The 14,717-nt window shown below is 38.0% G+C and overlaps 1 protein-coding gene across 1 annotated transcript in view; it reads right to left on the minus strand.

Annotated features, from left to right (window-relative positions):
* The window catches only part of Stambpl1 (STAM binding protein like 1), a 43,320-nt gene extending 29,090 nt beyond the window's left edge, over nucleotides 1–14,230 (minus strand). Inside the window, exon 1 of the mRNA XM_020170938.2 lies at nucleotides 13,843–14,230. The gene's annotated coding sequence lies outside the window, so the exon portion shown is untranslated. The remainder of the gene's footprint in view (nucleotides 1–13,842) is intronic.
* Nucleotides 14,231–14,717: the final 487 nt, after the last annotated feature.

Here is a 14,717-nt window from a genome sequence, read left to right on the forward strand (position 1 = left end):
AGAGACATTCTAGAGAATAAGTGCTCTTTCATAAGTTAGATAAGTGTCTTCATGTGTTTCCAATTGTAGTAGCCATCTTGCAACTTGGAGGGTCAAGTCCAAGATATAGCTGTGGGTGGAGGCCAGCAGAGACAAAGGGTAGAAACAGACTCTCTCTTTCCTCACACTGTTGAGCTCTGATCTTACCCTGCAACTGTCCTCTTTAAAATTGTTATCCTTTAGATAAAAAATACTATTATTTAAAGTCCTCTTAGGATTCTGACATGTGCTGTAATTTATATAGGTTCCTCTGGCCAAATAAGGAAATCCTTACCTATATGAATTCCATGAATGAACAGGTGATTCTGAATAGCTAAAATATTTTTAAAGGATTAATAATAAAGGTAATAAAATTTTGTGAGATTTAACTCTTTTTGAAGGAAACAGTTCTGAAAATGCAAACATTAACCTCATCTTGAAAACTCAGTTTTACTTCAGTGACTCTCTCAAAAGCAATGCTTCCCTCTTTTTTAATTGACTCCTTTTAATCTGTAATGTGTTTAAAAGTGTCAATTAAAAATACCTCTTTACTAAATTTCTGGACTTCAGCCTGTCTCCTCTTTTAATCTATTTTGTATTACTAATAACATAATTTAAGTTTATCTATAAGATCAAGTATAGACCAGGCATGGATTTGAAGGAACCTCCTGTGATTGCCCTACCTCTGATTATAGCAAAGTTTCTACGATTCCCAGCCTTGCTGCTCAAAATGAACTTTTTTCTTTCTTTTTCTCCACTGTCTTCTAGGGGTCTGAGTGAGCTGAGTTTTAGACACTTAGGTACTATTAGAGGACTACATGTCTCCTTGAATGTAATAAACAATAGCAAAACAGCTGTCATAATAGTAATAAGTATCAATGACAGACAGATTTCCTTCCCTGATTAACTGAAATCATGCATTAATATATAGGATATCAGATGACCCTAATGATAGCCAATTCAGAAAAGAAACAGTTGAACTTATAGATTAGACATGCAACCCAGGGTCAGACCTCCAAGGTTCAAATTCTGATTCTACCAACCACTAAGTCAAAATCACAGAATCCCCCAATACAAAGGATTTGATAACAGTTAATAACAAACAGCGGTGTTGAGAAAGTAAAGATAATATCTGTTAAACATATAGCACAATGCTTTCTGTCAGTAAGCAGTCAACAATCTTTACCCTTATTTCCATTTTATAGATAAGAAAACTAAAGTTAGGAGACTTGATGAAATAATGGAGTAGATGCATTGGAGCCCAGAGCTCATACTCTTAATACATTACAATATACACAGTTAGCTGTTAGAAGCTATCAAGGCTGTACACAGAAGGGTCAAATCCTTGGGCTTTGGACAAGAATGGCAGGATTTACTGCAGAAATGAAGATTATAGTTCAGTATTACTAATATATGATTCATAATCTTCTCCCTGCCAGAGAAATAAAAGGGCTTCATTCTCTTCACTTTTTTCCTTAGGCAAAATGATTCAGTGTCTATGACTGACCACCTGGTATATGCGGTTAAAGAAATTCAAATGTATAATTTTTCTACCTAGATATGGTTTACTCAAAGTATTTGCTGGCTTTTAAGATAAATTCTAGACCTTGTGGAATTCAGAAGGCATTTCATATGTTTATGAATGTACTAATTTAGGATTCTTGGGTTTTTTTAATGTGATGATTCAATTAATATGCATTACAAACATTTGATAAATGAATTTGTAGTGTCATGGAGAAGTTCATATTTATACATAGACTTTTTTAATCATGAATCTATATGGGATATTAACTTTGCTCTTCTGCCATTAAAATACTGAAAATTCCTAGAAATTATGCATTCCAAAGTTAAGCCACTAATCTTTAATGTACATCTTTAGTGTGCTTTCCTTTTTAATCAAATTTGCTTTTAAGAAAATACTATTCAAAAGACACTTAATTGAATGAAGTGTAATGAGACACAAATAAAATTTTAAGATGATATCATTTTCCTGCCTGCCAGTTGTCTGAGGCACAGAGAGTGGGTCAATCTTTGGGTATGAGTAATCAATTTTATTTAATTTTCACAAATATCCTAAGGATAGTTCTTTTAAAGAAATGAATTTGGTCCAGAACTACTATTCAAAAGCAAAAGCAATTATTTAGAAATATTTGTCCATTGCTCCAGCCACTTTTTTCTTCACTGTTCAACATGTTCCAGTGAGTATCTGGATTTATATGTTGGGTTTTGCATTAAACACTCTCTTCAGTGCAGTGGATAAAAGCTAAAAAAGGCCGTGTACTCCCATAACATTCTTTAGCAATACATATAAAAACTCTTAAAGAGCTCTGGTTGTTAGAAAGTGGCCATTCACTGTTTGCTTGTCAATCCCTCCCTCCCTGCTTTCCTTCCCTGTAGTTGACATCTCTTTAAATTGTTCTAATGTTTCCTGAGTGTGGTTTCTCCACCACCTGCACCACAATTACTTGGTGGAGGAAGGGAATGCTGGCAATGATAATTAGATTTTTAGACCCCCATGAGTAAGAATTTCTGGAAAGGATGCTCCAAGGATCTCTATTGTTTTATCAAGCAACCCAGGATATTCTTATGCACATTAAAACTTGAGACACTGCACTAAATAAAATTACTGTTAGACAGTTCCCAATAATCTTCTACATGCCTGGCTTTCACTAGCTGAATTTTCTGTACTTTAGAACAAATTCCTATGGCTTGACCTTTACAAAGCAGAGATGTTTCATTTTTTTCTCCCTCATCCTTCAATCTGCATTTCAAAAACAAATTTTCCATTTTCCTCCTGACATATCTTTATTCCTATAGGACATTTATTTTTTTCATGTCTTCAGCTTAGTTTGACCTGTAGCAGTGTACTTCAAATGGCCTCCATCTATTTCCACCAGATCATTCAACTGTGATTTCTCACTCAATATGTTCTAAGGATAAACACATTTTTTTCCACAAATACTACTAACTCCAAATAAATTTATTTATTCATTCATTTATTCAACATTATTTCATAAGCCCCTACTTTGTGCTAGAAGCGGATGATACAGTTTTAAGCAAAAAGGAAAGACATGTCTGATCATATGGACTTTATATTCTAGTAGGGGTAAGGGCTGGGACAGAAAGGCAAAAATGTTAAGTAATTGTTTATATAATTGTATACTAAAAATTGTGGCAACTGCTATAAAGGTGAAATGCTGGAAACAATGAGCTAAGCATTTTTTTTATTTTGGTAAAAATGCCTCAAAAATGACGGTGTGTCCTCCATTGTACATCAGGAAACACCTGCCGTCCATTTATTTGTCTGATATAACTCTGATTATTTGTTTAGGTTAGGTCTGCCAGTTTTCTCCCCTATAAAGATACTGTTTTTTCCATTGTAATTAAAAATAGTTTGTAGACAGTTATTTTGAGACTATGCAGAGTCTATGCAAATATTCTGTTGCCCACTAATTTTAACAACTCAAGATTATTTTTGCCAGATATAATTATTGCTGTGATGTATAAAAAGTGGTGGGTTTTCTATTTATATCATTCCATGTACACTTACTAGTTTAGAAGAAATTCTTGGCTGAAAGTGTTTTTATTTTTATATAGGATTTTAAAAATTTAAGTTATCAAACACGTGTTTGATTGTTTGCTTGTTTTGGTAAATGTGGGGATGAACCAAGGGTCTTACACAGGCTAGGCAAGCACTCTTATCACTGAAACAAAGATAGTCCCGATCTATGTTTTTAATGGTATTTGGTTCCTCAACATTTATGTTTTAGTTTCAACCTTGAGTGTTCCCAAAGTCTCTTTTGTAAAATGCTTGCTCCTCACCTTGATGGAGCTATTGAGAGCTAGCAGAATCTTTAAGTGGTGGGCCTGATGGAAAGTAGTGAGGTCACTAGGGGCATGCCATGAAAGGAAATATTGGGACCTCAGACCCTCTTTTCTCTCTCTCTCTCTGTCTTGTCTGTCTGCCCATCTCCTCTCTCTCTCTCTCTCTCTCTCTCTTTCTCTCTCTCTCTCTCTCTCTCTCTCTCTCTCTCTCTTCTTCTCTATAATGTTTTGCCTTGCCATAGGCCCAAAAACAATGGAGCCAGATGACTATGGACTGAAACTTCTGAAACCATGAGCCAAAATAAATCTTTTCTCTTTTTAAGTTGCTTATCTCAGGTATTTTGTCACAGGAACACAAAGCTGACTATCACAATTCATTAAAAACTCTTGAAACTCACTCTAAAACATAAAAATGTTTTAGACATGTCCACCTCTCTTTTCTTCTGATACTATTATCATTAGAGCTTTTTGGATAAATAGCTTTGATCTATATGTAACTTATTTTCATGTAAGGATTGAGAGGATAGTCTATTTTTACTAGGAAAAATGACCTTCCTTCATTTTGCCTCAAATTATAATTGAGAATTGACTTGTGAGTCTCCTCACAAGTTTAATTCTCAGCTCTGGCCAATAAGGTGATCTGCCCAAATGAGGCACTCAGTACATATTTACAAACTGAAATAGTACTGCAATGATGAATAAAATTAGAGAGGAGAGGAAGTGGCAGTCTGGAGAGAAAGCAAATGTGCAAATGTTCTCCGGGTCTGAACCGGAGAACAGTGAAAGGGATGGAGAAGGATAAGTAGTTATTGGGGACATTCTAAAGGAAAATCATAAAACTAGAATCTATACAGATATAGTGGGTTTGGGGAGCATAAATAAAGCTATTTTAAATGGTGGCCTCTAAGGGGGTTAAGCTCAGGGTCTCCCACTTGCTAGGCAAGAGTACTATTAGTTGAGTCACACCTTTAATACTTTTGCTTTGGTTTGTTTCTCAGATAGGGTCTTGAGCTAACTTTTGTCCAGGTTGGCCTCAGACTGATCCTCCTATCATTGCCTCCTGAGTAACTGGGACCACAGGTGTGTGCCATCATGCCTGGCTTGCTTTTGTGATAGAGTCTCACTGACTCTTGGCCAAGCTGGTCTTGAACTTCCATCTTCTTGCTTCCACCCCCTGAGTAGCTGGTATTACAGTCATGATGGTACTTCTGACTTGAGAAGGCGAAGAAACCTCTCATCTCCATGTGGTACAAACACCTAGTCAATTAACACAAAACAAGGAAAACCCTGAAAACAGCCACCCTGCATCTGCCCCTCCCTCATCCCTGCATCCCATCTACCACCTACATCTATAGATTTGGATTTGCTTCCCAAAATGTCTTTGTCTTCTTGGCATCTTTTTGGAAGGCACCCCTAATCTCTGTTACCCTTTCCTCGGTCTTCACTGCTAGGACAGCATTCTTGCTGGCCTATTTGTTTCTACTTCACTTCTCTTTGATGAATTCTACATATAACCTGTGTTGTGACCTTTATAAAACCTGATTAAGATATTAAGATTTCTTTGCTTAAAGCACCTCAGTGATTTTCCATTGCTAACTGATATCAAAATAGAACAATTATAACAACATAAGGTTATGTGAATGTCATCTCTCTCAAAGTATTTTATTGAACTCACTCTTCTTGTTGACCTCAGATAACTGAAACCATAGGTCTCCAAACCACTGATGGGGGGACTAGTGTATCTTTGATAGGTTTTGCAAAGGTAGGTCTGACCCAACTGCCTCTTCATCAGCCTCTTTTTGCACCCCTTACTCCACACATTGGCATCTTTCTGTGGCTGAGATGCACTGTGCAAAATCAATGCAAATGTACCCCCCCAGTTCACACTTTTATTTCCTACCCATCTTTCCAGTGTTAGCTAAAGAGCAACAAACCTTAAAAAAGGGTTAAGATCATGAAAGACAGAAAGAATAACGAATTATTCCAGATTTTAAAAAATTAAGGAGTAGGTTGGGTGTGAAGCTCAGTGGTACAGTGCTTGCCTTGCATGCATTAGGCCCTAGGTTCAAGCCCCAGGTCCTCCAAAAAAATAAATAAATAAAAAATAAGAAGACTAAAATGTGACAACTAAATACAATGTGTGATCCTGACCAGATCCTCCAACAGAAGACTTAGATGAAATTTGAATAAGATCAGTATATTAGACAATATTACTGTATCAATGCTAACTTCCTGGTCTTGATGACTACTGTAGTTATGGTCAGTGTTAATATTTGGAGAATCTGTGTAAAGGATGTATAGAAATTCTGTGTGCTATTTCCACAATTTTTGGAAGTCTGAAACTATTTTTAAAACTAAGTACTAAAAGCACGTTCAAATAGTATGTTTAAAAATTAGCAAGTAAAAGGACAACAAAAAGAAAATATTTGTGATATTTTTGCAAGTGATAATATCTGTTATATCTAAACTACAGGAAATATATGCAGAATTGTAAGAGGTAAAGATTTCAGTAAAAGTTGGCAAATGACATCAAGAAGTCCTAAAAGAAATGTAAACAGCTAAGACACACACACACACACACACACACACACACACACACACACACACACACACTACACTGCAGCATGTTTTAAAAATATTAAAATTTTGGGCACTTGGCATAGTTATGTACACTTATTATTCAAGCACTCAGCAGGTGCCAAGCAGGAGGTATTCAACGCAAGCCTGGGCTACATATTGAGACCCTGTCTCAAAACCAAGGGCTAGGGATATAGAGGTGGAACACTTATCTGGCAAGTGCAATGCCCTGAGTTTGATCCTTACCACCACAAAAAAGGAAAAAAATTAAATTTTGGAAATAAATTAAACAGTCATTTAAAGAATATTATTTAAAATAAATGCATATGGCAGCTGAAACCATTAAAAATACTTACATGTTTATGCACTGAACCACAAAACTGTACAAGTTGAAGTCGTAAGTTAAAAGAGCAAGTTGTGGCATAACACATAAGGTATGGCTTAATCCTTGTAGTATGAATGCATATATATTTGATTTATATTGATATTTTGAAGAAAAAAGTCTGAAACAACACAGCTCTCTGAAGGGTGGGATCATGAGGGACTTTTGCTTTCAACTCATTCATTTCTCTGCAATTTATTAAAAGCATGTATCACTTTATAATTATAAAATGCCTACTTTTTTAAGCCTTGAAATTTTGAGTGGGTTGCCCCTGATTTAAATCCTAGCCATCAATTTCTACTTGTGTGAATCTGATGGCTAAACTGGGTTGTCTTAGTGTTATACATTGCAACATGCAATTGCTAGAAAGAGCAATTTACTGGCTATAGACATTCAGCAACCAACACAGAGTTGGAAAAACCCTTCAAAGGTAGTCCTCCCAAATTGAGGGCACCAAGTCTTCACCCTTATTCCCTTCTGCCTTTATGGTGACAAACCAGTTTGTTTCACTGACCTTGATCCTCTACTTCTGGACCAGGTAGTGTGTGGCCCTAGTTGAGGGGTGTTTGTATCAGTTTAGTCCACTGATCAAAAATGCATGACAGTAACTTAGTACCTACCAGAGAAGGTTTAAACTCTCTGGCCAGCTCTTGAGGACCATTGGTGATTTGATGCCCTTCCTCCTTTTATGCATTATTAGACTATTTCCCACTGCTTCTTATGTGTTCCATGACTTCCATTTTGTCAAACTCATCTCTACATTATCTAAATACCTACAATTCAGAGGTTGTATAACATTATCTCTAAAAGTCTTCAAACCTTAGGTTTACTGATTCTTTCCACTGAAAAACGGGTGTAACTAACATTAAAGATAGTGTATGCATTGTCCCATTAAAGGACTCCAAGGCTGCACTGTAATATATTATTACATGAAATACACATGAAAATCAGCAGGAATACATGCTCAAAATAAAAAGGAAAAAAGAATATGAATATGAAATTATTTAGCTCTTAATCCAATTTTCTGTAAGTATGGTTTATACTACCTGCATGAGAATCTCCTAAAATTGTTGAGTGGAAGGCTGCCAAGCTCTACCAAACCTCTTGAAAATTAATCTGCAGAGGTGGTATAGATAATATTTTTTTTGAGACAAATTTCAGAATCCTTACTTTAGTTACCCCTCTAAGGGGTAACTATATCAATAATCCCATATTTGTTAAAAGAAAAATGACTATACATGCCATAAAAATATGACCAGTTAGATTTCAAGATTCACATTTTGATTTCCCTGATTTTTCATCAATTGAAAAATAGAGTTTGACACCCACCAGTGATTCCAAGTAATTTCATTTTATTTATGTATTAAACCACTATATTCATTCAGTAATCAGTTTCTTTGCCCCAGTGAACAGAAACATTCACATATGAAGGGCTTATTCCAAGCCTCTAAAAGTCATCATTCCATACACTGTGTTCATTTGTTCTTACTGTTAAAGAGAACTTAATATGGGATTATTTATAAACCAATCTTTCAGGGACAAAACAGATAGGAAAAAGAACTAGTCAATCAGAAGATTGAGGAAGGATCTATAGACCAAAAAGAACACTCTAGATTTCTTCTCAGTTGTTGAAATACATATTTCAGGTATTATGGCTGTAGTGACAGGATAGTGACAAGGTAATATCCTGTCTAGCAACAAAATAAATGAAATCACAGGGCCATTACATAAACTGAATTTAGCCTTAATCCCATTACTGGTTGTAGCTTCCCTTTGCTTTTAATTAAAGGTGCACAGTTGATTATCGCTCCAACCATTCAAATTGGAAATGTAGTGCTCTCAAAAGGAACCCACACCTGGGCTTCTCTCTGAACATAGGAAAATGCAAAACAGGAAGGCAACAGCCATGCAGAGCCAGAAAGGGTTAAAAATGACTCATCCTGGCCTTGTGTTTCCAAATAAACTCAGTGAGTCAGGATGTCAAATCACCAAAATGACTAATCTGTGATGGAACCCCTTGAGAGATAGCTCTTGTGCAAACCTTTGCTGAATCTTTGGTCAGTTATTGAGATGCCAATGGAACAGTAAGTATCAGAAAAGTTTAAAAAACAAAGCACCAAATTCACCAAGCCATAAATTCTGTCATCTGTAATTGAGTTTAAACTCATGAAATTTAAAAACTTTTTTTAAAGAAGAAATGGAACTTTAGTTAGATCAGGAATATATATTTTATACAAAAGGGAAAATTTAAAGGATACAGAGTATATTTTTAAGCATGAAATTGAAAATTTTTTCAACAACTAAATAATTCATGTTTTACCTATGAACTTTATATAAGACCAAGAAAAACTTTCACTTATTTAGGAAAACACAATACTGGGGCAAGAGATGTAGCTCAGAGGTAGATCATGTGTCCTAAGCACAGAGAGAGAGAGAGAGAGAGAGAGAGGCAAGATTTACTTTACCATTCCTCTATACAATATTCTGAATAAGCTGGATAAAAATGGTTAGAAATGGCTTCATCCCTTCACCTTTGCTCAGGAATGGAAGGTGAATGAGACTGGGTTCATGTAGAGAGGTGATGGCACAGAAGGCTCTCCGAATACTGATGCTTGCCCAGAGTCTGGAACAGTACAGTAAGGAGGCACATCCTCCCTGCCTCTAGCAAAGAATCACTGGGTATAAAGACAGATGTGTGTGTTGTATGTATCAACTGTGCTAAGTAGAAAAACCAAAAATAATCCATTTTTAGAGCATATGTGAAAACACAAACTGTAATATTTCTTAATGAACTTAATGAAAAACATTATTTAAAAATATTAAAGCATCAAGGAAAAGCACAAACAAACAAACAAACAAAACTGTGCAACACTCTGGGTAGTAATTCTACAGTATAGATGGCAAATCTTCATTAGAGATGATGGAAGCCCTGCAGCTCCATGAGGACAAACCCATACTTATATTTTCACTCTAGTCAGCATCCCTAGCACCTACCATGCAATAACATAGAAGACAGTGATGGATATGTGTAAGTTAGAATGGCAGGCGTTGGAATCCAACTGTCTGGGTTTGACTCTCAGCTTTATCACTTAACAGCCTATAATGCTGAACAATTTACTTGGCCTTTTATATCTCAATTTTTAAACCTGAAAAACAGTATCTACTGCATAAGATTGTTTCATGAATAAATAATAAGAAGCAAGAACAACAACAGACACACATAGTACTTATCTTTGTGCTAAACACTGTTCTAAACCCTTTTCACTTACTTATTTATTCATGTATTCCTCTCCAAGCCTTATGAGATAGAAATGAATGCCCCAAGTAAAAGATGAAAAAACTGAGGCTCAGAGAAGTTATTAACTAGGCCAAGGACACAACCAATAAGTGAGCAAAAGAATTCATGTGCTTAACCACTCCACCATTCTTGAGATAACATGTGTTAAAGCTTAGTACAGTCTCTGACATACAGCACATGTCCAATAACTAACATTTATTGATAACTGTCAAATGTTTGCAGGACTCTGAGGTTACACCAGGGTTTAGCAGGGAAGAATGCTAGATCAGCTGGTGATACCTGAGTGGGTGTGTAGCATGCTAGTGGTCGCACTTGTGCCCTTTTTACATAATCCTGATGTCTGGCTAGATTGTCACCTCCACTTCTTCTTTCTACTTATTTATTCCCACTCAGTTGCCAAAGTGCACTTACGAAAACATACATTCATCTTGACTCCCTTTTAAGGAACATATAATTGGCTATCCCATAAAATTAAAATTCCACTCCTGGCTTTACAGGGCCTTACAAAGGTAGGGAGGAACCCTGCCTTTGACGATCATTCAAGTGCTCAAGTGCCTACTTATGGAATAAATACTTGATGTGAATGGCCATGTTTCATTATATCAGTGTTTTTGTTTCTTCAGAATGTTGATAAGCCGTTTTTGTTTTACATATTTGTTTTGGGGGCATTTGTTATTTGTTTCAGTAGAAACAAATAAAACATTTAAAGATCTCATTTTATTTTTATTCAGAGTGAAATAAGCTTGATCAGAGAAGAAGAAAAATGGAAGCATATAAGAGAAACTTTGCATTACTACTAAACAATATAATGTTAATATCTAGGTAATTTCTGATAGCTTTCTAATCATCTATCCTGAAGTTCAATCCTGGATCATAGAGAGAACCTGTAGTGATTGGAAATGGAAAGTCAGAACTAAAGCAAAAAGAAAAAGGCAAAGCACCATAATAATATTCCAAACCAAACAATGTATCCCTTTCCAAAAGAGTACATTGAAAGGTTTACTAGAACAAATCACAACATAGGAATTACTGGTGTGTATATTAAGGGACTGCTTTTAACAAATAGAAGTTACTAAGTAAACACCAGTTTGAATTGATGTCTCTAAGCCAACCACGTCAATAGACAAAAATAACATGGATTTAATTGAAAAATTAGAAAGAGAATCAAACCATATGTGTTGTTTTGAAGACTTGGCAACTTGCCAACTTCCCAAATGTTAAACCAACCTCTACAATCTGCATGAGGAGATACAGGATTGTACTAGAAGTTCATCCAATTTGCTTAGATTTGCAGATAATTTCTAACAAAGCCACATCCAGATGTAGCAACATCCAGATAATTCCTGAGTTGAACATTCTGATGTCAGCTCAGGATTTCTGAATGTGCACACACACATCCAATTGGATAGTTCACAGGTTTGGATAGCTGGAATAAGCAAGTTGACAAGTAGCAGTTGTTTTTAGAGGTATTGTTATTTTCCTTCAGTTCAGAAAGGGAGTCTTCTTAGTTGAATATATCTACTTGGCTTTAATTTGATGAAATGTTTGATGATTCATATAAAGTTATAACAAAAAATCAATACCAGAAGAATTAATGTAGTTAGGTAGAGAAGATAAAGACATTTTAGAATTAGTTATTTACTTGTTGTGTATTTATTGAACAGCTGTAATCCAGCAGATCTAAGAGATGAAAACAGACTAATAATTTCAGGGACAACCATGAGTCATTTCTTATAGCTGCAACTGAAGCTACTGTAATAGGGTCAATAAAGAGTTATAGTATTAGACAGAATTACAACTTAATTAAAATGTCTTTAATTGGCAAATGTATTGACCAGGAAGTCACCTGGTACTTCCTCAGCAGTGTTTACATTATTTCTTATAATTTTTTAATAAAAAAATCGCAAGCCTTTCTTTTCTGTAAAATGAAATTTCATTCATGGGATTGTAGCTGTAAGTAGGCCTGGAAAAAGTTCTGAAAGGAGGGATGCGATCAAACTGAATTGAACCTTATGGCCCCAAAATAAAAAGAGATAACTGTTATTCACAATTCGTTTAACTGATTTTGTCAGTGATTTTCTGGAACCAAGCCCAGAGACACCCTTCTCTCCAGGAGCAAATCTCTCTGCTGAGAACACCACAGGACATGGGTTCCCTCACTACTCCTTCCAGCCACACCCCCCTCCCCAATGGAAAATAAGAATCCTATGAAATAGAGCAAAAGTAGGCAGGAAATTGGCTATGAAGACTGAGATATGGGTAAATGATTTAGAATCTGCTTGTAGTTTAAATGATACTTTATGAATGGGTAAGAAAACAAATTTCTTCTTAAAAATTTCAAGAACCAGCTGGTGCATAAATCACAGTCCAAGTGTTTTCAAAGGTGAATTCCTACACGGCAAAAAAAAAAAATTGCTGTGTGTTCAATTGAACAGAAAATATTCAGCCATTCATTTTCCAGGTAGATTCTAATAACAAGTCATGCCTTTGAATGAGTAAGCTCTAATGGAGCAAATGGTAAATAAGAAGATCCTACAATGCAGACATTAATTTGTGTTAAAAAAGAAACACATATTTATACTGTAGCTACAAAATGCTCAGTGTAATACAATTACACAGTACAATTTAAAAGTTCAATTTAGCATCCATCCTGAAAAAATAAAATTGTCTATTGAAACAAGGTCTTCAAAAACAAAACAAACAAACAAAAGGCCCAGTGGTTTAATCTCAGTGTAAAATTACCATAGAAAACTATTCCCAAAAAATTGAAACAGGAAATCAAACATTCTGGGTAATTTATCTGCTGGGACAAATCTGTTATTGACCTTGACAGAGCGTTGACTCATGAGGCCATACAACAGCATCCTAGTAGTATGTATATTTCTGCGAATGCCTTAAAACCCAAGCCTTCATCTTATTTTCAACGACTGACTTGCATGATGTTTGGAAAGCAGTATGGCCCTGGACCTTACTTCGAAAGATGTCTGCTTTACTGGTTTCCAAAACTGATTTCCGTAAAGTAAGCCAATCCCTCAGCCTCCTCCCAACCCTACAGACTTTTTTCAATCCTTCAGATCAAGCTGTGTTTCCTGAATTATTGGTTCCTTATGAGTCTTTCTTTAAAGCCAGTACATACAGAACTCTATCCTCTTGTCCTGCAGCAGGGTGGGTTGTTTCAAGAGAGTTCTGAAAATTTACATTTTAGTGACACTCCACTTTTTGTCCATTTCACTGGGGGACTTTCGGTGAACGCTGAAGTTATTCCAGTTAGAGTAAATGTCTCGAGTGGTTCCTAAAAGGCACAGAAGTAAGAAAAGGGAGCCACACGCCCCTCCAGACCCCTGAGAGTGAGAAGTCTGTTTTTCCAATCCTCGCTCCTCCTTCCTTTCACAAGCAGCCACAGTGCGGTGCCCTCCTTGAACACTGCCATCATCTCCAAGACTGCATCCCAAGCATGAACCACAAAAGCACGCGCACCCACATACAGGTCACGGCCAGAGGCCCGCCCCGCTACAGGAACCGCAGCTTCCTGTCATCACCGTCCAGGTGAAACTAACCCCGGGGACGGGTCGAGGGGCAGCGCAGGCTGAGACCATTCGGATCGCGGGGCTGGCCGGAAGAAAGCGAGCAGTCAGCAAAGCGCACCTTCCCCGGGGTGGGGAAGAGGGGCCAGCGCGCGCAGGGCCACCAGGCAGAGGCGACGGCGCGCTCACCCTCGGCTCACGCGCGCGCCACTACTCACCAGCAGCCCAGGATGTCGGGAGCCCGCGAGGGACGGCGACTGCTGCGGCGGCCCCCCCGCGTGCCGTGTGGCTTTGGCATCCGTCTGGCGGCTACAGCCCGGCCGCGGTGGCTTTTGCAGGATGGCACTATAGCGGGGTGATAATGCAACCCAGCTAGAAGGAGCCCACTCGCCGGTGCCGGCCCAGCTTCCTCCCGGTTCTCTGCGGGCCGAGCGAGCTTTGCTAGTTCCACTGGCTGGGGCTCCGTGTGGCTCTCCTCTTCCTTTTCTCCTAATCTCCCCAGCGCTGGGCGCTACCGCGTCCTTGCAAACCCACGAGCAGGCCCACCGACCCGACCCTAAAGCAACTCTGCCTGCTGCCGCTGCTGCTGCCGCCGCAGGAAAAGAAATTGTCACTGCTTTGGTCCGGGCCTCCCCCGCCCGGGTTCCTAGGTGCCGCCTCCGCCTCTGCCTCCGCCCCCTCCTCGGAGGCTCTGGCCTGCCTGCCGCATGCCACAGAAAGAAGCTCGCAGGTGGCGGCTGGTCCCTGCGGATTGCCCAGAGCGAGACTGAAACTGTTAGGTGGGATTTACCCATCCGAAAATCTTCCTGCTTTCTGCACAGCCCGAGACCACCTAAAATGCGCTGTACAGCATGAATTTCACACAGATGGACAGAAATGGTGAGGTGAAGACCGCAGAGCACACAAGCCGAGTCTGACCGTGAAAAGCAAAAACCCAATGAGATATTTGGTGCAAATCCCACTTACACCTCATATAGGAATTCCGTTTTGAGATCTTTCTATAACTGGGTGCTCCCACCATAAAACACTTTACCTTTCCATCTCCCCACCTCCGCATACTTGCAGAAACACAAACTATTGTGATAGTTCCTGG

This window comes from Castor canadensis, chromosome 7 (assembly GCF_047511655.1).
Source record: "Castor canadensis chromosome 7, mCasCan1.hap1v2, whole genome shotgun sequence".
Lineage (NCBI taxonomy): Eukaryota > Metazoa > Chordata > Mammalia > Rodentia > Castoridae > Castor > Castor canadensis.